The following is a 25,925-nucleotide window of genomic DNA, read 5'->3' as shown; positions in this document are numbered from 1 at the left end:
GCAGCTTCCCCGACGATTTTCAGCCCATTCCTGTGCCGTCTCCAACCATACCTCCGGAAACGGCCACATAGTTACAGGTCCTCTTTGAATTTTCACCAAAGATTTTTCCTCTGTCCTCCCGGCTGTTGCCTCCAGGAGGGTGCTGGCTCACAGACGAGGACGTCTCAATATATCATACCTTTAGGGCAAATCAAATTGAGGTCAAGAAGCTTAAAGTAACGTCTTTTGATGACGAGAAATAGCTTTTCAGACTGGCCACAACAGCTTCTTGCTTCAATACTGGGAATTCTAGACCACGCATTGATTCGGAGTCTATAATAACGGCAGCGGTGATCGAATAAGCGGTCACGTCTCACAGGTATAGTATTACAGCTCGAACGGATGCTTTACAGGTTCTGGCTGGTTTTTGTCGATATCATAAGTGTCTGGGCTTCACATCCGGAACCCTTTATCCACGGGAAAAAATAGCTAAATAAAACATGAAAAAAATAAAGGAAACACTAGCGAAATAAAAAGAAAGAAAAAAAAGAGAAAAAGAAAATAAAACGAAAACGAACTAAAAAAAAAATAAAAAAAACTATTTAAAAAAAATATTAACAAAAATTAAAAATTAAGAAAAAAAATCAGAAAAAAAAGATCCGTTATTAATAGATTTTCGTATTAATTGTAAATGGAAAGGCAATGTTGTCTAAGAATTATTTACCAAAACTGTAGTTAATCTGAAAAACAGTGTTTAAGAAATTCTGTAGATATTTTTAGATCAAAATGATTCTTCTCAAGTGCTCCGGGTGACCTCCAATTTACAAGTATGTCGAAATTTCGAAATTACTAAAAAAGTTTTGAAATCAAAAATTTCACCATTATTTGACAGCAATCATACTGAAATTGTAACAACTCCTCAAAAAAAATCCTAAAAAATGTTATATATACGTTTTGGTAATAACTGGTTCTTCTAACTTTATATATCCCGGTTTTGGAGGCTCATATGACACAGATTAAATAAAATTGCTTCTTCAAACGTTGCATCTCCTTTTGAGACCAAGATTACCTCAAATTCACCAAAATTTTGGTCAAAATTTGGGAATTACTTCAAAAAGCTCTGAAAGTTGAAAATTCCCCATTATTTTTCTGGAAAACATAAAAATTGTAATATGCAGAAACATCCAAATTAAAAAAGTGGCTGTTCAAAATCATTAAAAAAAAGTGTCTCAAAGATTAAAAAAATTACAACAAATACAGTGCATGCAATGGATGAATGAGCAATATAATCAGAACGCAAAAAATTATTTTTCTGACATAGCAAGGATAATCACAGAGAAATGATAAAACTCTTAACTTAAAACGCAAAACAATTATTTTTTGAAGTGAACGTTAATGTTTTAATTTCTACAAATGAAAAGTTTTGCCAAAATTTAACTAATAAATTTTAATTATTTATTTTGACGGTTCAACCCGGCAACAACGACGAAAATCTGTTACTCCCATAAACAGCATAATTTTGAAAGATCAAAAAAAAAAAAAATCTTGGAAAAGCGTGGCTTTCAAATATGCAAAGACCTAGAACAAAATATTTTATTTGATTTCGTTGTTAAGTTCCCCCTTAACCAATCCATAGAACAAGGTTTCTTGCTGATATAACATCATTGATGATATATATGATGATTAGCTTTTTATCCTTGGATTTAGTCACCGTTGCCAGTCAATTTTTTCAATTTAATGAAAGGTTTGATGATGGGAGGTTAGTTTAGATTAGATTTGGTTTGACGAGGTTAGGTTGGTTTAGGTTAGTTTAAGCTAGGTTTTCAACCCATTTCTGATATTTAGATCCAAATTTAACGTAACCTTATCTAACTTAACCTAACATAATATAAACTAACATATCCCTCAAAGCTAAAAAAGGCTGCTCTCAGAGGGAGGATCTTCAGCCTATTGGCGATATGAAGAATTGATGTGTGATTAAACTTACATTGCCTTGACCTTCCCTTTGAATGCGCCTGAGCAAACCTGTCTCGGCAATTATTTCACAAGTTCGAAAATGCCAAATACGACCCTTAGGATGATATATCGAACAACTAACAGAAGGGAATTGAAAGGTATAGGGAAAAAAGAAAACATACCTCTGGTGCAAAATCCTCCACATGTTCCTTCTCTTTTGCAAGGGCTAACTTGGAAACGAAAATAGGAAAGTAGCAATTTTCGACACCAAGTTTCTTGATTTCTCCATCAAAGAAATTTTTTATAGTTTTCCAAATGGAAAATGCCCAGGGACGAAGTATGTAACATCCATTGACATCATAATACTCAATCATTTCGGACTTCGTAATCACCTTAAAAAAAGCTCTAATTTTTATACTGTAAAAAAGTATTTAAAAATGAGCATTTATTTGCAACCCCCTAACATCATCGAAACTACGGACAAGTATTTTTGTATACTAATAATTTTTCTTCCCTTTACGGATGAGTTTAGTGTATGCATTTTTATAATTTGATAGGTCAATATCACTGCTGGTCTTACAGTCTAACTTATTTAACTTGTTTTTACGAAATGAGGAGACAATGAGGCTATGTGACATCCAGGGGCATATAGCGATAGTTTTCCGACATCATAACGCTCACCGAAAAGAAGTTTGAATTCGTATCTTTTTCAAAATTCATAAAATCTGTGCATTTATTTTTTCGTAAAATAATTGTACTTTGTATGATAAGATTAAAGTAATAAAAGAGATATTGCGAGAATCAGGAAACAATCAAAGTACACCAGACAAACTGGAATTTATCATTTAAGTAAAGATGATCAAATTTGGGCTCACTGTTTCAAAATAGGTAAAAAAGACCAGGTAAAAGTGAAAAATTCTATTTTGTCCGGTATCAACCTTGCCTGTTGAGACCTACTGGTAATTATTCATTTTCTAATTTGGAAAACCCTTAGCATTTTGTCTCTTAACAATTTGGATCTCCACATATACAGATCATGACTTCGTAATCACCTGAATGAAGTTTCAATTTCTGTGTTGTATAAATTTATAAATAACTGTACATTTATTTCTCTGATCCAAGTACAAATCATAACCAATGTGATTACTTTCATGTAGCACTTACCTTTCTACGCCTAAAGCCTCACCTACCTATACGAAATTATCCCGTAATTCTCCCCATTTGTACATCTAGAGCCAAAGTTAAATCCAGAGAGGTTGCGGGGCTTGAATCCCCCCGAAATTCTTGTCTGAATCGCAAAAACGTAACAAAAATACATATCAACTAATATATGATGCGTTCTTTAATTTTTTTTTGTAATGCTTCCTGAACTAAAATCCTAGATTCGCCCTTGATTAGAACTGTAACAGATATAGTTTTGGGGAGGGGAGGACAACTCATATCGTAACTGCACCAACGAGTATGGTTATACGAATACGCAACGATATACGCAACGCAAACTAATACATTTTTGTATTCATCAAAAAAACGGATGTAAATATCCATAACATACTTAAAATGTGCTGAAACAACTTTTTCTTTGTTCATTTTAAGTACTTACTTCAGTTTGCCGTTGTTTGCAAAGTCAATTACGAGCTTGTGTATAAATCAGTGACATTTGGAGGGATGAAGATTGTCGATTTTTTAGAATCAAATCCACCTGAGCAATATATACGTATAAATACGTTCTAAGCAACAAACATCTAGGCATACAGAAAATAAATGAACTAACATAAATACTAAACATGATATCAAATAGCTGACGTATCACAAAACACAGAAGAGGAAGAGGTGGGAAAGAAAAGGAGATAAAAGGGAGGGACTGAGAGACTGGATCAAGGGAAGAGGGGGATATAGAGGAAGTGGGAGAGGAGAAGAAAGGAGGGAGCGACAGAAAAAAAAAATGAGAGAACAGTAGTTTCTTCAGATAAATTTGGGCTGTACTGCTAAGCTGAGAAAGGAGCACTACACACAGAGTTAAACTTGAAAAATTTGGGTAGAAGTCAACGGTATTTCTTAGGATTTACTAACTAACAGACAGTGTTGAAATATACTTTTTTCCTTAGATATACCATTCAGTGGCGTCAATTGAAGAAAATTTAAAAAAAGGCATTTTTCAAAGAAAGTACCCTCAAAAAAGAAATTTTTCAAAATTCTGGGTGGGTGATTTAAAATCTATGGATGGCACAGCCTACCCCTGCAAATATGGTACTCGTAAATAACTATTTTGCCAAAAACAAATTATATAGAAATAACAGAAATCTACTGCCTGTGGCAATTATGCTGATAGGGGAGTTATGAACTCGCTTCCGCTATGTTAACATCTACTTGGTGTTTCCACTCTTGGTATTTGCCAGTCAAAATTTCCCGCGTGCAACTTGAACATTTACAGACCGTGCATGTTCCTGGACTTTCCTAAGTGATATTAGTGACCTTGGTTCTTGTTAATTGGATTATAGGATTTGTACTATAGTCCCGAACAGTGAAAGAAATCAGAGGTGAGATTTTTAGTTCCAAATAGCTCATGTCTGACACAAAGGAACCTCCTGAAAGACATAGATGTCTCACCTTTCCTGCCCTCAAAAAGAAACTTAACTAGACCCCCTCCCCCCAACTCCTATGTCTAAATAAACCACACATCTTAAGGGGATACAAGCCCTAAACATCCTTCAAGCCAAATGTACTGGTGAAACCCCTGGCAAAAAAAGAAAAAATTATACAATTAGATCACCCCCTGAAGAACCCCAACCAGAGTTTAGATCACTCCCTGATGATTCCCCATCAATCAAATCACTACCTAGCTTTTTAAATCAGCCATTCTATTACATTGTGACCATCATGAAAACCAATGGTCAACCCTTTATTAGAAATCAGTTAATGGATATTAGAAAGCCTATATTTCTATTAGCTAACTCAACTTTTGAAGACGTCTTCCTGAAAGACGGTCTGATAGATCTTTATTTTACCTCTCACAAGGCCACGGATTCAGTCCTTTCAAGGTCTAAGGAACAAACTGTTGGGGGTTCCAAAACGTTTGCCACTTTAAAAGAAGCAGAAAAGTCGTATAAATACGTGATTTATGGTGTTGACATCGGTATACTAATAGAGGACTTTACAGTTAAACTAATTGATTCTTCGGGCCATCCCGTCCATCCAACAACAGCCACAAGACTCCGCTTAAAAAATGATGGTAATCTTATACCCAGTCGCTCGGTGCTCATTGCATGTAAAAAATAGTTGCAAAGAGAAGTTTTTTTTGTATGGTATGGTCCTTCCCCATAAGTCCTATAAACCAAAGCCCCTACAATACACAATTCACCTAGCTCATGGTCATAGTAAAAATAATTGTACAGTCACTCGTCATGTCGAAAGTGTAGTAAACCTAGCCACGTTACAGAAAATTGCACCGAGAAAGACGCTTGCTGTAAAAATTGTAAAAACAAGGGGCACACGGCACTTGAGAAGCAACTTTTTCCAGCCAATCACAAGAGAGCCGAGATCCTCCAAACCTCTGTGAGATAGAAAAAAAAACAGAAAAAAGTAACAACTTAGGACCACTCACCATACTTTCAAGCTCTTGGGCTATCTTCAGTGATTCTTTTTCATCAGCGGCGTTGCCATTATCCTTCATTGATGTCACTACTTTTGATTCAAGAGCAGTTGTGGCGGGTTTCCAGTCGGCACCAGTAAGCAGCTTGAACTCCGATTTTAAGCGAAGTAATTCCTTCACTTCTTTATCAAGCTTATCCACTTGCGCGGCAATTTTACAATTAAGCTGATCTGCTGGTTTGGCTGTAGCTACTGATGTTGCAGCAGTAGGCTGCCAGTCTGAGCCAGTTACTGCTTTAAACTCAGCTTTCAATGCTAATAAGGATTTCACTTCTGAATCAACGACGGCTTTATCTGCTTTTTTGGACTTCAGGTCTCTGACCTTGTCCCCTTGAGCAGCAATTTCACTATTAATTTGCTCTGCTGATTTTAATGCTGTTACCACAGGTGTAGCATTAGGCTTCCAATCTGAGCCAGTTACAGCCTTAAACTCAGCCTTCAATGCCAATAAGGCTTTCACTTCAGAATCAACGACGGCTTTATCTGCTTTTTTGGACTTCAGGTCTCTGACCTTCTCCCCTAGAGCAGCAATTTCACTATAAATTTGATGTACTGATTTTAATGCTGTTGCCACAGGTGTAGCATTAGGCTTCCAATCTGAGCCAGTTACAGCCTTAAACTCAGCTTTCAATGCCACTAAGGCTTTCACTTCAGAATCAACGACGGCTTTATCTGCTTTTTTGGACTTCAGGTCTCTGACCTTCTCCCCTAGAGCAGCAATTTCACTATAAATTTGATCTGCTGATTTTAATGCTGTTGCCACAGGTGAAGCATTAGGCTTCCAATCTGAGCCAGTTACAGCCTTAAACTCAGCCTTCAATGCCAATAAGTCTTTCACTTCAGAATCAACGACGGCTTTATCAGCTTTTTTTGACTTCAGGTCTCTGACCTTCTCCCCTAGAGCAGCAATTTCACTATTAATTTCTGCTGAATTTACTGCAGTTGACACTGGTGCAGCGCCAGGCTTCCAATCTGAGCCACTAGCCACCTGAAAAACAGATTCGAGGGCTAATAAGATTTTAACTTGCTGATCAATTAATACTTTATCGGCTTTTCTTGCTTTCAAACTTCTGACATTTTCACCCTGTCCCATTATTTGTTCGTTTAATTTCGACACCTGTAAATTAAAGATCATAAACAATAAATCAAGGGAACACCAGTTTCGATTTCTTATGTATAAGATTAAATTAGGACACGAACAGTTTTCTGACACTTTTTGAACATATCTATATAGTAGCGTTAGAAAGTTGACAAGGCAAAAATATTCCCACTCATTGAATACGGAGGGAAAAAACGTGCGTTAGAAAACAACAGTTTTGCCACCAAACCCCTAGTTTACTCTGAATCTGCTCAAAGATAATTGATTCTTTAATTTAATAATCCATTAATTCCCTCCCTCAGCATCATCTTGCCCCCCCCCCCAACCCCCATATAAAGATCACTCCCAATTTGACTTATTCCCAGATCACCAGGAAACCTTTCTCCCTTCCCTTGCACTTTATCCCCCCTGGCTACCCTACCGGTATGACTCTGGTTTAAGAGTAAGCAGGCAGAATGATCCACAGGTAACACATCCATGCAGAGTTTCTAAAACTTCAAATAGTAAGACGAATTCCACCGTAGTTCCATCCCAACTTAATAATATTCCCATAATTTGTTCGCTGTCCTCCTTTTCTCTCAAGCCCGGTCCAGTCCCGCCTTTTAATAATGCCTCAAAACCACACCCTTACCCACAACACACTTCTCATAAACTTCAACCCCAAATTACTCCCTCCCGAATTGAAAAAAAATCCCAATACCCAAATAGGTTTAAATTTCCTAGTTTCCTACTTACCAATGCTGAGAGCCTGAATTTTGATAAAATTACCAAACTCGACGGTATCTCTGAAATTCATAATATTAATATTATTGCTGTGACAGAGGTTCAGTCCAAGAACCCAGATTTCCTAAAAATTAGCAATTATACTCAGTTTATAAAACTTCACCCTCCCGATCACCCTCTCGGGAAAAAAGGGGGTGGTATATTATTTTTTATCCGAGATAACCTCCAACCTAAACTCATCCCCACCCCCAACTTATCAGATTATGATAAAATTCTATGGCTGAGCCTTCGACCGAAAGTACTTCCCCGCCCTTTCAATTTAATTGTAACCGCCGTCTTTTATCATTCCCCTAACTATTGACCAGAAACGCAAATTTATCCAACTATTTCTTATAAGTGCTGATTTTGTGTTATCAAAATATCTTAATGATGGAAGTTTCGTACTTAGTGTTACAAATGACCTGATGATGGATTACATATGCAGCTCTCTTTACATTGCAAAGTCATTTAGAATATCTACAACAACAGGTCTCGATACTTTGTATAATATTTATAGAAACATGGATAAGCATTACAGTTTCACAAAGGCGGTGCCATCGCTAGGAGGCAGTTACCACTACTGTCTTCTTTCTTCTCCTTCCTCAGCCATTGAACATTCCTTTACTATCTCCATTGGGGTTTGCCGTCCCCTCAGTGACACAGGACTTTTTTCTTTTGGATCATGGCTGACCAGTGAAGTTGGTCAGACCTTTATAATTCTAATAACCTTGATGACAAAATTTTGATTTTTCACAAAAAACTAATTGATTCCTACTCATTATGTTTCCCAGAAAAAAAAAATCAGAAAGTGCTCCAGTGATAAACCTTACATAAATAATCACATAAAAATATTAATCCGCACGAAAATAAGCTTATTTAAGAGGGGTAATTTATCTGAAGCAAATAAGTTAAGAAAGGAATTAAAAAGTCAAATTAGAAAAGCTGCCCGAGCCTATTATAAAAATAAAATTAAATACTTGTGCCATGATAAACCAAAGAACTGGTACTCTGAAATTAAAAAACTTACCTCCAAAGACCACAGCTAATAACCTCAATAAGTTTCTGGCTTCTATTGTCCAGAGTCTCCCACCACTATCTTACGAATTTCCAGATATTCCTGTTCCTTTTTCACTCCCACATATTTCTCCACTTGATGTTGTAAAAACAATTGATCTACCCTGTTCAATGAAATTACCAAATCTGGACAGTTCCCACAATATTGGAAACAATGCTTTATTACCCCAATCAAAAAGAAAAATGGGAAGCCTGGCTTTGATGGCATTCGTCCTATTACCCTCACCTCAATTTTTTCAAAATTGTATGAAAATTTTCTCGCAGACTGGCTTAAGATGAAAGTCCTCTCCCTCATTGATATTAGACAGTTTGGTAATCTCAAATCCACGTCAACCTCTCATTGTCTGATCCATCTTGTGGATACCATGGGTAAATTACTTGAAAAACCTAACACTTGGCTTAATCTAATTTCTATTGATCTTCAAAAAGCTTTTGATTTGATTAACCACAATTTACTCAGATAAACTTATAAATGAATTCCACATTGAAACTTTCCTTGTTAAGCTCGTTGCCTCTTTTCCTCAGGGGACTCATTCTAGGCCCTCTCCTTTTTTATCTTATGATTAACAGCCTTTCAACCCTTTGACAATAGATGGAAATTTGTCGATGACTTGACAGTTTTAGAGATATGTCATAAAAACATCTTTAGCAACCCAATGGGCATACTCCAAGATATTGCCTGTGAGGCCTCTTCCCTTGACATGACAGTTAACCCTTCTAAATCCGCAATAGTCTCAATAAGTTTCCTTAAATCCCCTCCCCTTTTTCTTGCTACTATTCCTCCTGAAACCTCTGTTACATCTCTTAAACTCCTTGGTGTTACAATTTCTTCCAATTTGAAATGGGATGCCCGTATAAATAATATCCTATGACAAGCAAACTCCTCGTTTTCCCTCCTTAAACTTTTAAATAAATTTAGTTGCCCCCAATCGCATTCACTACAAGTATACATTTCTTTTATGCGTCCCATATTAGAGTACGCTTGTCCTGTGTGGCATCCTGGCCTCTCTAATGAAGCAACACAAAAAATTGAAAATGTCCAAAAGAGAGCTCTAAGAATTATTTTTAAAGAGGGCATGATACCATATTTGCATTTGTTAAAAATTTCAAACCTAGAGGCCCTCGAGAGACGAAGAAATAATTTGTGCCTCCATTTTGCAAAAAATGCCATAACAAACCCTCAGACGGCAAGTATTTTCCCCAAACGTCACTCCCCATCCAGATTACGACCCCTTCGAGCTGTTTCTGATCCCATCCCTTTTTTTTCTCCCATTCACTGCGTTACTTTGAGATACGGAAGAACTTGTGTCCCCTGTATTACAGGAAAAATGAATAAAATGTCCCAATAGTTTCTTTTCTTCCCTTTTTTTGTCCCCCCCTTCTTGACCAGTTTTTATTTTTTAACTCTTTTATTGACTTACTGTAATTGGATTATTGCCACTTTCTTATTGTCCCTTTTAATTTATATGCATTTATGTCTCGCTCTTTTTTTTCTGTGTATATTCGCTTATTCCCCCCCCCCTCCCCTTCTTCCTTTTTTATGTCCGTTCTAATTCTTTTTCCGATTCATATTTGTGTAAGTTTAGTTTGACCAGTTTTTATCTTTTTAACTTTTTATGTGACTTTTTACACTTTTAATTATTGACTGTTAAATGATTTTTCTATATCGTTGTTGTTTTTTCATTTTTGCCAGTTTTTAGTGCAACCATTTATATTGTTGACTCCGAAGTCCGAATTTGGCCCTTTGTGGGCTTGTGATAGTGATCTTTTTGAAATAAATCTTATCTTATCTCATCCACTTATGTACAATAATTGTGTCCCCCATATTATTGACCCTTTAATTTAATAGTCCATTAATTAACACCCACTTATATACTATAATAGTGTCCCCCCGTATATATACTCTTTAATTTAAAATTCCATTATTTAACACTCACTTGTTTACTATATTTGATTAACACATATTATTTTTTCTTTAATTTAATAGACCATTTATTAACACCCACTTATTGTATAATCTTGTTTCCCCCAGAATATTTTCCCTTTAATTTAATAGTATCATAATTAACACCCACATAATTACAAAATAAGATTCAACACGTAACTTGTTTCTTAATTTAATAGTATAGATTTTAAAACCCATTTATTATAAATATTTTTTTAAACAATATAATTTATTCTTAATTTAATAGTCCATTAATTAACACCCTCTTTTTTAAAAAAACTTATTAAAAAAGATAATTGATCCTTTAATTTAATAGTAAATTGAATAAAACCCACTTATTTTCACTAATATATTCAAACATAATATTTATTCTTATTTAAATATGACAGTAATAAACACCAACTTATTTTCAATAATTTATTTCAAAATAGTATTTATCCTTTAATTTAATAGTCTATTAATTAACACTCCCTTATTTACAAAAATTGATTACACCCGATTATTTACCCTTTAATTTAATAGACTATAAATTAACACCCACTTATATGAAAACATTAATTAAACAAGATAATATTTTTTTATTTAAATAGTACATTAGTTAACATCCATTGATTTTCACTAATTGATTACCCAATTTTCTTTTTCCTTTAATTTAATAGTCCATTAAATAACACCCACTTATGAAATAATATTGTTTACCCAAGTATATTGACTCTTTAATTTAATAGTCTCGAAAATAACACCCACTTCTTTAATAAAATAGTTTAACCCCGTTTATATTCCCTTTAATTTAATAGTCTCTAATTTAACACCCATTTTTTTAAAAAAATTGATTTACACAGATAATTAATTATTTAATTTAATAGTTCATTAATTAACACCCATTTATTTTCACTAATTGATACACAAATAATATATAGTCTTTAATTTAATAGTACATTAAATAACACCCACGTTTTTTCAAAACTTGAGTCCCCCAGTATATTTTCTCTTTAATTTAATAGTCTAAAAATTAACACTCACTTATATACAAAAATTGATACCCCCAGATAATTTAATCTTTAATTAAGTGGTCCATTATTAAAAAACCATTGATTTACGCTCATCAATTTAAGCGTTCGTTAGTTTATCAAGTATATCAATCTATTAGTCCAAAATCATATCGCCATTTAAAGATGGCACCAACGTACATACTATTAACTAATTGCTAACAAACTAATAAATCAATTCTATTTAAGCACACAAAACAGATAGTTCACTTCTAAAAGAAGGTGCAACTTGAAAACTGTTTCTTCGTTTTAATGGTACAAAAAAAAAAAAAAAAAAAAAAAAAAAAATCAGGTTTTGCTTTTTTACCAGCATAAATCGATCGTGAATCATAGTAACATGATTGGATAAGATAAAAATACGTCACAAAAACAAACAAAATGAATTAAAGAACACTTTTTAACACGTAAGAATTAATGTATATATATATATATATATATATATATATAATATATATATATATATATATATATATATATATATATATATATATATATATATATATATATATATATATATATATATATATATATACTTAGAACCAAGGGCATATCCAGGATTTTGTTGGGGGGGGGGCGGGTAGTTATTTTAGGGTGTTTCACAAAAAAAAAAATTAAAAAAGTCAACAACAACATTTATAACTTCATTTTTTTTACTTATTTTATGATTAAAAAAAACACTTCAGGAGGGGAGACATCAGTAATATTGTTTGGACGGGGCTAGAGGAAATAACTCAGAATTTTTCTGAGGGAGGGGGGAGACCAGTTTTGTCTCTGTCCGATCAATAATTGCTAGAAATGTTCTTGAAATCACTAGAACATACGGAAAAAAATGAATAACGAGGCATATTAAAAAACATTATCCCTTGGGATTAAAAAAACGAGAAAAGTATATACAAGAATGTTGCTGGTGGGTTGACTCATTCTTTTAAATGCTCCACGATTTAACTTTTTTTTTACTTTCGGTTATGTCATTTTTGACATTCTTAATTTTTGTTGTTTTTAATTTTAATTTTTTTTCCTTAGAAAAATTTAAAGATAAGAATATATAGAGACAGAGACAAACATTGAGTTATATATAAACATATAACTCGTCTTTTTTATGGCTTTTTATTTGTAGTTGCTTTATGGCACTAAGGACACTATTTATACATATAAACCACAAGTGTCAGAAATAAAATTTCGATTTTTGCAGTCACAAGTATTTGAAGGAGCTAGCAGCAACTGAATGATTTTATTTATACAATTGCGAGGGTCGATTTAGTTTTTTAGCTGAAACTTAGAAGAAATTTATTATTAAATTATGTCACAACATAAAAAAATTCTAAGTGTCCATTTTTAACTTCGGCTCAAAAGTATCTCTTTCATTGAACATAAGGTCGTTCACTACCATTGTCTCTTCCACTCTAAAAAATAATATATGCTTAAAACTCCCATATTTGTCCTCCCTGATGTTTTTTGAGTCCTCTTTTTCAAATAAAAAAGCCTGAAAAGCAAATAATGAAGTTGTGTGGACTTATTATGCCTTTTCTCATGCTTATTTTACCTTATTTCTAACATATCAAACATATCAACAAACATATCAATTCTCAAAAGGTTCATGGCAGCAAACTACAAATAAGGAGTGACTAGGCAGAATAGTAACAGAAACTCTATACATAATTTTGATTACAATAGATACATCAAAAGAATCGGCTTTTTGTGATAATTCCAAATACATGAAGTTCATAGGGTTTACCCACCTAAAACCACGAGCCTGAGAAAACATGCCTGAGTTTCGAGAAAGGGGGAAAACAACTCCAAAAAGTAGTGTAATCTTAATAAAATCCCACAATCAGATTCAGCATATTAAAGAATCCTAATCTTGGAGGTTTCAAGCTTCTGTCTAAAAAATGTGAAATTTGTATTTTTTGGCCGACTGATGAACACTTTTTTTTCAGGCTCGATTGTTTCGAACCAATGGTCCTAGAAGATCAGGAGAGAGCTCTCATCTGATACTGTACACGGGTAACTGAAACAAACATTTCTCCAGACCACTTTTACAATAAAATTAAGTAGGTTTTCGGATGCTTACAAGAGACCATACGTTCAGAGCACACATTCCACCAAGTGTATTCCATGGAGCTTAATTTGCAGGCAATAAGCATCTTATTAAAGCTATTCGTAAATAACTACTATTTTCACTGTTTATTTGTTAATTTTTAACATAATATAGATCACAAGTACCCGTACCAAAAAGTCAAAAACTGATAAAATCAATCAAGTAATGTTACACAAATGGGTAGCTAAAGTAGATATTTCTCCAGAGCAGTTAGAGCAGATATTTTGGAGAGCGTACCTCGAGGAGCTCGAATTCACAGTAAATGTGCATGTGATTGAAGCTATTTGTCAATGCCTACTTTATTTACTATTTACAGTGTCCGTAACACTGAGTCAATCACTGACCTGAAGAAACTCACGTGATGATATCGGGTAACTGAAACAGAGTTTTTCTTTAGAGCATTTTAAAGTTAAGATTCAGTAGGTTTCATATGCTTACAAGGGAACACACACCTTTTTTATGCCTGAAGGCTAGCGAGCATTTGTCAGTACAGAGATCGTACGTTCTAAACAGGTTTCATTAAAATGTGATGAATCCTATGTATTGGTGAGTGTGACCTGTTTTGTCTCAAGGCGCGGGAATGGAGTTGATACTTTCAGGAAAAAGCTGGTAGGTTTGAGAGGCGGGGGGGTTAAGGCGACTCAGAATGGTTCAATTGGATGGGGGACAAAATTTGTACACAAAACAGGAAATGTTCGACGATATTTTGCTTCTTTTCATGCCGTCGTCCGACAGGATCTGGGCTAGATTTTATATTATCTATTAGTAGCCAGTTTCATGTTCCTTTAAATCTTTTTTTCCCTAGCTATTTCTTTGTCTTTTTTTTGTCTATTTTTATTTCGTAGTCCGTCAAGGCATTTTTCTAATTTCAATATTTTTTTTTGGTATTATATTTAAAATGTTAGTTTTATAAACTAAGAACCAAAATCAAAAGAGTCTAAGCGTAATTATTTCACAGAAGTTCAGCAGATACTGAAAAAAGGTCCTTCATTAAACTGACCTCCTATTATAATTAAATAATTAAGTGTAATTATTGATAATTACTCGCTAGAACGCACTCAAGATGTTTGAATTTTTGGTGGTCAGTATTAAATGTCCAAAGGGAATATCCAGGATTTTTGTTTGGTTTTTTTTTTCGGGAGAGGCGGGTGGGGTTGACAAAAAAAATTTAAAAATACATATTTTTTTATATACATTTTTGTTACGTTTTTGCAAGCCGGAAAAGAATTTCGGGGGAGAATCCCCCTCCCCCCACCCCTGAATACGACATTGACACCCAATGAATCAAACAACCAGCTACTTTAGTGCGACCAAACTGACATACAACTTAAAAGGAAGAAGAAAAAACTAAAACTTGAGCGCTACTGGGACACTAAAATTTTAAATGGGATGCCAAAAAATGCGTCCTCTACACACGTCTAGAGCTATTCATACACAAATAAAATGCCATTTCCGTCAGCAAGAGCGGTGGTTCCTGAAGGCGCAGTGGTTTTTAAACTGGGTTTTTCTGATTTACCTTGACCCTAAAAAATTGAAAAAGTCTCTTAGACGCAGTTGAAGGGAGGGTGCCATTTCCGTCTCTGAATTTTGAAAAAAAATACATTTTTTGAGCCCCAAAAAACTTTTTTATATTTTCTTTGAAAAAAAAAATGCCCTCAGCCAAATATTTAAAAAAAATAGATTTTGCCCCCATCCCTCAAATTTTCGTGAACTAACACCCCTACAAAAGAACCTGATCTTCAATCAATAAAACTGTTTGAAATAAATTGAGCTAATACCTTTAGTACTGACTGTCCTTTTACTTTCGTTAAGATTAAAGTACCCGCCCATCAGCTCAATATAATATATATATATATATATATATATATATATATATATATATATATATATATATATATATATATATATATATATATATATATATATATATATATATATATATATATATATACATGTACATGTCTTTTATTATTTATTTTTCAATCTTGATAGGGGTTTTTGAAAACCCATGCTTTTAATCTAATTATTAGTACACCTCCCACACTGAAAAACACTAAATTACAGTAACAGAATCATTTGTTTGTGTTAATTTTGAACATCAAATAATACGATCCATTGTAAACGCAACTATGGGTTCACAAAAATGGATAGAATGGACTTAGGATCTTTTACAAGACCCAGCTCACCTCCGATCAGTCAGATAGACTCAGCCCTATCGTATTGCTCAAACTCCACTGCTATTTCACCGTACTTGGGGGTTGACCCCTCTCCTATCTACTGAATATCCAGCAAGGAGGCAAAGATGTATGGTACGCATATTACTGAGAAGTATTCTGTTTTAGAAACGAAACTACACAAAAATACATCAATTTACCAAAACGAGACAAATTTTTCGTTAGGATTTTTTTTTCGTGCGTGTATTTTAAGAAGATTTCTGCTTTTTTCAACTTTTTATTTCGTAGAACTTAAATTAATATATTATAATAAGCTTAAAAAAATTTACATAAAATTATGGAAGCTATGAAAAAAAAATAGCTTTAAATTTTGTATCCAAGTCAAATTTCTGTCAAACATTATAAATTTTCCTTCAAAACAATACACGTGAGCCAAAGAATTATGGGTCGATTGAAAGAGTCTTATCAATTCAAAGATTCCAATTCATATTTTTTTTTACATTTAAATTTTACAGTGTTTTTACTTTTGTATTAACAACGGTTTTTAGTTCTATAAATAATGACAGAATTATCAAGTGAAATTTATTACATAGAAATGAAAGAATTTTCCGTATCATCTACGCAATCAGGCAACATTTCTATCCCTTTCAACAGTCATATCAGACACAATCCCATTTACTAGGATTTAATCCACATATCCCAATATATTTGTGCTGTTTATTCTGCACTGCACCTCGGTCTATTTGCTCTTCATGCATTTTATTTGCACCTCATGCATTTTATTTGCACCTCATGCTGTTTATTCTGCATTGCACCTCATTCTGTTTGCTCCTCATGCATTTTATTTGCACCTCATGCTGTTTATTCTACACTACAACTCGGTCTATTTTCTTCTCCTTCATTTTATTTTCACATCCTGCTGTTTATTATACCCTACACATCAGTCTAATTGCTTTCCATGCATTTTCTTTGCACCTCATTATGTTTGCTCCTCACACATTTTATTTGTACCTCATGCTGTTTATTCTGCATTGCACCCTGGCTTGATGAGCGACGGGTCATGTGTGATGAACTAAATTTCGCCTGTGTTTTTGTTCTGGCGGGTCTTTCACCTTCTCTCCCCCCCATCTATCACTCTACAGTCTCAGCCATACATTATTGTGTGTGTGGGGGGGGATAAATGAGCATAATTTTAGATAGGGCAGGGGGGACAGCCCCTTTCATAACTCAGAGAGCCCCCAGACCCCGGTTTTCCCCTCCCCCTCCCTGAAAATTAGTATGTTAAAAACTCTATTCAAAACTAAGATACGCCTGCGTAATTCAAGCATCAACAGAAACGGATCAGCTTTTTTTATTATATATTTACGTTTATAGCACTATATAGTACCTTTATGCTACCAATTGGCTTATTTTTCAGTTTTTATTATAATTTTCACTTGTTTTGGGAAAATTGGCTCCCACTTGGCCCCCCCCCCCCAAGATTTCGAAAAAGTTACGCCACTAAAGATATGAAGGTGTCACTTTTTTCCATTGAACTAACAAACTTTGAATTTAGTTAATCATTTTTAGCTTTACGTTTTTATGAACCAGAGGCCATTGCTGAAAACTGAATCTTCCTTAGTGTCGGAGGATAAAACAATAAGACCTCTTTACTGTCCATGAGGCCCCCACCTAGACCACCCTCTCTGAGTCAGTAAGATAGTTAAAAATTCGCAACTCATTCAAAGCATAAGTTAAATAGGAGTGGTGAAAACATGAATGGCGACTGAACCGCCCTCCCCCCGAAATCTAACACAGCCACATTGCCATCTTAATGTATGAAAAAGATTATTCACACCTAATATTTAACCTCTAAAAATCGGTAGGGTTAGCTGTTTTCTATCCAAACAGGGTCAGAACTTACAAAGAAAATCAAACAAACCTGGGTGTGGGGTGTAGTAGCTACAGGAGCTGGCTTCCCATCTGGAATCTTGAACAGTAGTACTGGGTGTTCAACTAATGTTAAAGGACTAAAATGCAATGGCTCGTCACAAATGTAGAAACCCTTGCGCATAATTTTAAATTTGTCACCTTTATTTATTTTCTTGTTTTCGGTAAAACCATGTTGATGCTTTTAAAAATAGAGAAAATAAAAAAATTTAACCACGACCCTGGCTAATAACTTAAAAACATTACAAGAAATAGAGAAACAAATAAACCTAATTTAGATGCTATTTAATCAAGTTATTCCCCCTTATTCACTCCTATATATAAATATCTCCTTTGCTCCTAGAAAAGTAATGGACTAAATAGACTGTAAATTCAAAGCCTGAGAAATACGTTAGATCTATAAAGAAAAAGTTACTCCTAGTTTTGTCTTTTGACCTTTCGGACAGTGATCACGTTTTAATATCTAAGTGCTGCTCTTTAAGCACACTTCAAAACACTTAAAGTTACAACACAAAGAGTAAGAGTGACTTAGAAGAGGGGAACTGGCGCTAGATTCCACAAAAAAAACTATCAACACCGTCTATCGTTTGGCGACGCTTGACATTCTTTCAAAGTAATAATAAGATTAATTGATATTTTTAATATTAGTGTGATAATGTCTAATCTGAGTTCCTGACAGAAAAAGGATTATAAAGCTTAAAAAATGACAAGAGTAACAAAAGAAAATATGAAATTTAAGGTTTTTTTTTGACGAAACTATCAACAGGTCACAGTCTTATAAGTTACCCATATACTTTTATACAGACTTTGAAAGATTAATCTTATTCTTCAGCCTGTTCTTTTGCTCATTCGAGGTCTCTACCCCCTTTCTGTTTCTCTTTCTCTTCAGGAAGAGTTCCCCTCCTGAGAGAGAGAACCTTCCTTCCTCTTCCTTATCCGGAAGAGAGATGATAATCTTCTTCCTGTTCAAAGTTTCGGGTCAACAAATAACTACGCCTTTCTACTTTTTTATGAATTTTTTTTATTGCAGCTCGTTTTACATGAAAAAACAAGTATTTTTTAAAATCCCTGTTCTAGTAAGACTGAAATCCTTAGCATTGTTCACTTGCATAAATGCAAAAATGAAAATTTTTGTTGTCAGGATGCGTGCGAAGCATTACTTATACAAAAAGTATGACATTTCGGTTCAGAAAACTATGTCCCCTTTCTTTAATATCTAAGTTTGGGATCGTCAGGCAGCTGCTTTTCTAAATGTAAAACAAAAAGAACTATGACAGCAACCCTTAATGAAAAAATTACTAGTATTACCATCCCCCCTCCCCCCAAAAAAAACAACAGAAACAACAAAGTTTCAAAGAGGGGGGATGGACTAAAGAACGATAAAGGTTTTTTTTTCAATCTAGTTTTTCATTTAAATACTATAACATAAAAATTTTAAAACAAATTAAAAAAAAACATACAAAAAAATAAATAAAAATAAATCAAATATATATTTTTTTAAATTAATTTAGGTATATTAAAAAGATAGTAAAAAAAAATGGTTCTCTTTAAAAATAAAAGTCACAATTATTGGTTTCATTATAATCAACTTAAAGTAAGGAGAAAGTATACTAATCATTCCCAAATGAAAAAAAAAAAAAGATATTTCCAGAGAGTGGTGAGGGACTAAGGTCCAAGCATAGCTTTTTTGGGCTTGTTGTCACCTTTAAAAACTATAACATGAACCCTGACAAATAACTGAACCATATTATATAAAATAAATAAATATAATGAAACCAAATGTAGATGCTGTTAAATCAAGTTAAGTAGATTAAGCATATAATACAAAAATAGGGCTCTCTTCCACTACAAAAAAGTCAGAATTTATGGTATCATTCAATAAAAGATCATCAATTTAAAGTCGGGAAAAAAGTATCATAATCCTGCCCAAATGAAAAAAAAGTTGTTTCTAGAGAGTGATGAGGGACTAAGGTCCAAGAATAGTTTTTTTCGGGCTTTTTGTCACTTTTAAAACTATAACATGAGCCCTGACAAATAACTAAACCATATTATAAAAAATAAAGAAATATAATGAAACCAAATGTAGATGCTGTTAAATCAAGTTAAGTAGATTAAGCATATAGTAAAAAAAAAAATAAGGCTCTCTTCTACTACAAAAAAGTCAGAATTTATGGTATCATTCAATAAAAGATCATTAATTTAAAGTCGGGAATAAAGTATTACAATCTTGCCCAAATGAAATGGTGAGGACTAAGGTCCAATAATATTTTTTTTTGGACTTGTTCTCACTTTTAAAAACTATAACATGAACCCTGACAAATAACTGAAACATACTATAAAAAATAAAGAAATATAATGAAACCAAATGTAGATGCTGTTAAATCAAGTTAAGTATATTAAGCATATAGTAAAAAAAATAGGGCTCTCTTCCACTACAGAAAAATCAGAATTTACGGTATCATTCAATAAAAGATCATCAATTTAAAGTCGGATCAATTTAAAGTCAATTTAGTCGTATCAATTAAAGTCAATTTAAAGAGTATCATAATCTTGCCCAAATGAAAAAAAGCAGTTCCAGAGAAGGAGGAGCTATGGTCCAAGAAGTTTTTCAAGCCAGTTGTTGCTTTTCAAACAAGAACAACGAAACAGAAACATGACTGCAACTCTAATAAACAATCTAATAATGGCATGAGCACAGACATCCTTTTATAGCTTTTAACCTTGAACAATTTTTTTTTTTGAAAAAAAATTCAGTACAGATCTCCTGGACAAAATTGTAATGTTAAAAGTCACTAAGTCTTATAAGCATTCACGGAAAAACAGTAATATTCACGGTATAATGATAAATTACCAAAAATCAGAAACTGTAACTGGAGGCAGACGTGTTTTAGTCAAGGAACTTGTCTTCAAAACGGCCACGGAACAACAATGGTGTTTCCCACTATATTTATTCCATACTTTAAACCAGGGTAGTAAAATTTTAAAAAGATGACCATGCGTTGGTCAAAGAAAAGTCATGGAACTGTTTTTTAAAATGGCAACGGAACAATAGCGATGTTCACTACTATATTTATGTAATACTTTAAACCATGGTGGTAAAATTTAAAATACGGGAGAGTTTTAGTCCCTGAACAGTCACGGAACTGTTCTTTACATCGACCACGGAATAATAGTGGTGTTTACCACTATATTTATTTAATACTTTAAACCAGGTCGGTAAAATTTAAAAGACGTGTGATTTCCGTCCGAACAGTCACGGAACTGTCCTTTAAATCGACCACGGAACAATAGTGGTTTGGCCACTAAATTTATGTAATAATTTAAACCAGGGTGGTAAAATTAGAAGATGGATACGCTTTGGTTACAGAAGTCACGGAATTGTCCTTTCAACGGTTAGAGAGAAAAAATCGTGCTCAACGGTATTGGTTATGGAGGCCGGTGAAGTTAAGTCTTAAAAACAGCCCTCATGCATAACAATCATTTGTCCAGTACATTACGATTATATGCGGATCATATATTATATTACGATTATACATTATTTTATGATACATTACGCCTCGTCCAATGCATCAAAAAAATTCCTCTTGGAAAAAATAATCTTTTCCTAAGGGTGAGGACTGTATGCACAACCAAGGAAAAAGACCAAATATTACAAGACATTACTTTATGATACTTGACGATTCGTTTAATGCATCAGACAAATCCCCATCACAAAATCGTTGACTATCATCCTTCCCAAAGAGTGAGGACTTTATACACAACCATGGAAAAAGATCGATGGAATGATAAAAGAGAAGGGAGACAAACTAAGACATACCCAAGTCTGATGACCAATGAACTGTTTAAAGTCTTCCTCTTTGTCCAGCACAGATTTGTTGATTAAATGAACGAAATCCACTTCGACAGTAGGGATCAAAGGGGCTTTAGGCGTATCTGCGAGCCACGTAATCGTTAATGTTTTCTTGTAGTCCTTGTCGTCCAAGTTGGCATCCCCTTCAATAGATTCAACTTTTCCGTATTTGCGGTGAATTTTCTTTATCATTACGTTTCCATTGTTGACAAACGTGCTATTTTCTCCTTCCTAAAATTCAGTTAAAACTCAAATCAACTATTTACTGAGTATGAACTGGAGTAATAAGTTGAAGTGAAAATTAATCTGGATTAAGCAGAAGAAATTGGGATACCGGATTGAATTAAAACACAAAAATACCTCACAAACTATAAAGCTTCCAAAAGTTACTATTAAAAACTCAATTTCTATGAGGATTTCTAGTTTCCCTTCGTAACGGAAGTTAAAAGCTTAGAATGGTTGGCAGTATTCGAGGTGTCATGAGCCAAATAGGCAACTCTCTGGCTGGCAACTCTTCCTGTAGATTTCAGCATACGAGGTGCCACAAAGTTAGCGCCCTTTTACGAGAAATTATTTGTTAGAGGTCAAGGCCATATCCAGGGAGGGGAGTCCCAGGTTTGAACCCCCGAAATCTTTGTCCGACATGCAAAAAAGTGGCAAAAATGCATTTAAAAAACTCTTTTATGCGCTATGTAAAGATTGTGTGTAATACAATCACACACAATGTGATTATTTTTTTTAATAACTATGTCCTTTAATTCCTCACGTAGCGAGTACACTGCCTAAAAAAAAATTTGCCAACTCCATGAATTTTTATTTAGAGAAAAGCGTTTCACTACAATTTTTCGACACTAAACCTCCCCCCCCCCAAAAAAAAGTTCGATCAAATTTTGGGATAGCATTTTGTTCAACATAGCCATTTAAACATTCTTGCCTCTCAATTACTCGGGCTATGTCTTGGCTTTTTTCTACAATTAGTCATGTCTTGATGCCTACTGCAGAATACATTATTTTGAATTCAGGTTCAGCTAATTATGCTTCCAGAGATGACGTGGTCCTTCACAGCCCCTGGGACAAGGGCTGTAAGTTATTCAAGCTGCCCGTTGTTCAAAGATGGGGTTCAATATTGGGAGAGGGGGCATTTTTATTCTGGGTCTCTTATTCTGGGCCTGGACTATTAAAGTGAAAATTATTTTAACTAAGGTAGGAATTAATATAGATGCCAATTTTCAACTTAATCAGAACACAGCAAGTGAATGGAATATAGAATGACTTGATCCTTATTCTTTGATCTCCATATACAACTTAAAAATTGCGTTAAAATAAATATAGCTTCATACATACATTTTTCCGCAGTACGTATAATCAAGGTCGTATTCAGGGGGGAGGGGGTTAGGGTGTTTACCCCCCTCCCCCCCTGAAATTATTGTCCAACTGTTACGTAAAAACGTAAAAACATTAATATAAACACATCTTGATGCGTTTCTACAGTTTTTGTAGAAACGCATCCACCAAAGATTTGAATGTTTGCACTTAAATTTAGTGGTAGGTCTGTGTTATCTATATTGGTAATTGGTCTGCGTTTGCAATATTGTTAATAGTGGTCTGTAAGATTGAACATACATTAAGGTACCAGTATATGAAGCATAAATAATTTTTATTATTTTTCTCTATTAATGTTACTCGTTTTACAGCATGATTATACATCTGCAAACAGGTTTCCTCTCACATCGGGTTTTCAAGTTATAAACAAAAATATATTTTGTAGTCCACTTTTGTAGAATTTCGTTGGATGAATCGTCATAGAGAGATGTTATAAGAGCTCATTCGCACACTAGTTCTATCTCTATATCTTTTTCTAAAGGTAGTTGGTCATGCTGATGACAAACCTGACAATTGTTTGACGACAGCATTCAAAATTTAAAAGAAACATTTTTTAATTCCCTTGTATTGGATTTCGTTGGATGAATCATCATAGAGAGATGCTTAAGGGCGCATTTGAAAACTAATTCTTATCTCTATATCTTTTCCTAGTCTAGTTTTTTCGGGTTCATTATAAATTTGAAAACTATTTGCTCTATCCATTCAGGTTTTCAGGATATAAAAAAAAACATATTTTTTAATACCTTTTTACTGGATTTATTTGTATAAACACATCACATAGAGAGGTTAAATAGCTCATTTGCATACTAATTATTATGCCTGAATCTTTTCATAATTTAGTTGTTTATTGATTATTATAAATCATAAAAATATTATAAATTTTTTTTTTTAATGTGTAAAAAAAAACATATTTGTTAATAAACTTTAACTTTATTTCATTCAATAAACAAATCGCAAAGAGATGCTTAAGAGCTCATTTGCATGCTAATTAATATATTAGAAACTATTCCTAATGCATTTTTTTCTTGTTTATAAAAAATCTGAAAACTATTTACTCTATCAAGTCAGTTTTTAAAGATATATAAAAAAACATATTTTTCTACACAATTTTACTGGATTTCGTTTAATAAACAAATCACAGAGAGATGTTTAAGAGCTCATTTGCATACTAATTCTTATATCTGAATCTTTTTCTAATGTAGTTTTTTCGTGCTTATTATAAATCTGAAAACTATTTGCTCTATCAAGTCAGTTTTTCAAGATATAAAAAAAAACATATTTTTTTATACCCTTTTAATTGATTTCATTTTATAAACACATCACAAAAAGATGTTAAAGAGCTCATTTTAACGTAAATTATTATACTTAAATCTTTTCCTAGTGTAGTTTCTTAGTGTTCATTATAAATCTGAAAACTATTTGATCTATCAATTCATGTTTTAAGGGTGTAAAAAAAAACATATTTTTTTATACTCTTTTACTTGATTTATTTGGATAAACACATCACAGAGAGATGTTTAAGAGCTCATTTGCACACTAATTTTTTTATCTGAATCTTTTTCTAATGTAGTTTTTTCGAGCTTATTATAAATCTGAAAACTATTTGCTCTATCAAGTCAGGTTTTCAAGATATAAAAATAACAACATATTTTTAATACCCTTTTACTGGATTTCGTTGGATAAACACATCACAGAGAGATGTTTAAGAGCTCATTTGCACACTAATTATTTTATCTGAATCTTTTTCTAATGTAGTTTTTTCGTGCTTATTATAAATCTGAAAACTATTAGCTCTATCAAGTCAGGTTTTCAAGATATAAAAAAAAAATATTTTTTAATACCCTTTTACTGGATTTCGTTGGATAAACACATCACAGAGAGATGTTTAAGAGCTCATTTGCACAAAAATTCTTATATCTGAATCTTTTTCTAATGTAGTTTTTTCGTGCTTATTATAAATCTGAAAACTATTTGCTCTATTAAGTCAAGTTTTCAAAATAAAAATAAAAAATATTTTTTTTATACCCTTTTACTGGATTTCATTGAATAAACACATCACAGAGAGATGTTTAAGAGCTCATTTGCACACTAATTCTTATATCTGAATCTTTTTCTAATGTAGTTTTTTCGTGTTTATTATAAATATGAAAACTATTGTTCTATCAAGTCAGGTTTTCAAGATATAAAAAAAAACATATTTTTTTATACCCTTTTACTGGATTTCTTTGTATAAACACATCACAGAGAGATGTTTAAGAGCTCATTTGCAAACTAATTCTTATACCTGAATCTTTTTCTAATATATTTTTTTCGTGCTTATTATAAATCTGAAAACTATTTGCTCTATCAAGTCAGGTTTTCAAGACATAAAAAAAAACATATTTTTTAATACCCTTTTACTGGATTTCGTTGGATAAACTTATCGCAGAGAGATGTTTAAGAGCTCATTTGCACACTAATTCTTATATTTGAATCTTTTCCTAATATAGTTTTTTCGATTTTATTATAAATCTGACTAATATTTAATCTATCGATTTATGTTTTAAAGATATAAAAAAAAACATATTTTTTTATACGTTTTTACTTTATTTCGTTGGATAAAAACATCACAGAGAGATGTTTAAGAGCTCATTTTCATATTAATTTTATTGCCTGAAACTTTTCCTAATGTAGTTTTTTCGTGATTATTACAGATCTTAAAAATATTATCTCTATCAAGTTAGGTTTTCAAGATATAAAAAAAAAACATATTTTTTAATACCCTTTTACTGGATTTCGTTGGATAAAAACATCACAGAGAGATGTTTAAAAGCTCATTTGCACACTAATTCTTATATCTGAATCTTTTTCTAATGTAGTTGTTTCGTGCTTATTATAAATCTGAAAACTATTTGCTCTATCAAGTCAGGTTTTAAGGGTATAAAAAAAACAATTTTTTTTACCCTTTTACTGGATTTCGTTCTATAAACACATCACAGA

The 25,925-nt window shown here is 33.1% G+C and overlaps 1 pseudogene across 1 annotated transcript in view; it reads right to left on the bottom strand.

The window, feature by feature from the left end:
* Positions 1–25,925, bottom strand: part of LOC148938549 (bifunctional glutamate/proline--tRNA ligase-like) — a 57,961-nt pseudogene that overhangs the window by 19,428 nt on the left and 12,608 nt on the right. Inside the window, exons 4-6 of the transcript XR_016143674.1 lie at positions 21,531–21,794; positions 5,537–6,700; positions 2,118–2,327 (exon numbers count right to left, since the gene is read on the bottom strand). The product of XR_016143674.1 is annotated as a bifunctional glutamate/proline--tRNA ligase-like (transcript). The remainder of the gene's footprint in view (positions 1–2,117; positions 2,328–5,536; positions 6,701–21,530; positions 21,795–25,925) is intronic.

Source organism: Artemia sp. Qi Xiang Cuo, unplaced genomic scaffold (assembly GCF_049724085.1).
Source record: "Artemia sp. Qi Xiang Cuo unplaced genomic scaffold, ASM4972408v1 HiC_scaffold_3142, whole genome shotgun sequence".
Classification (NCBI taxonomy): domain Eukaryota; kingdom Metazoa; phylum Arthropoda; class Branchiopoda; order Anostraca; family Artemiidae; genus Artemia; species Artemia sp. Qi Xiang Cuo.
The sequence above is the reverse complement of the archived record's forward strand: the minus strand, read 5'-3'. Positions and strand labels throughout refer to the sequence as shown.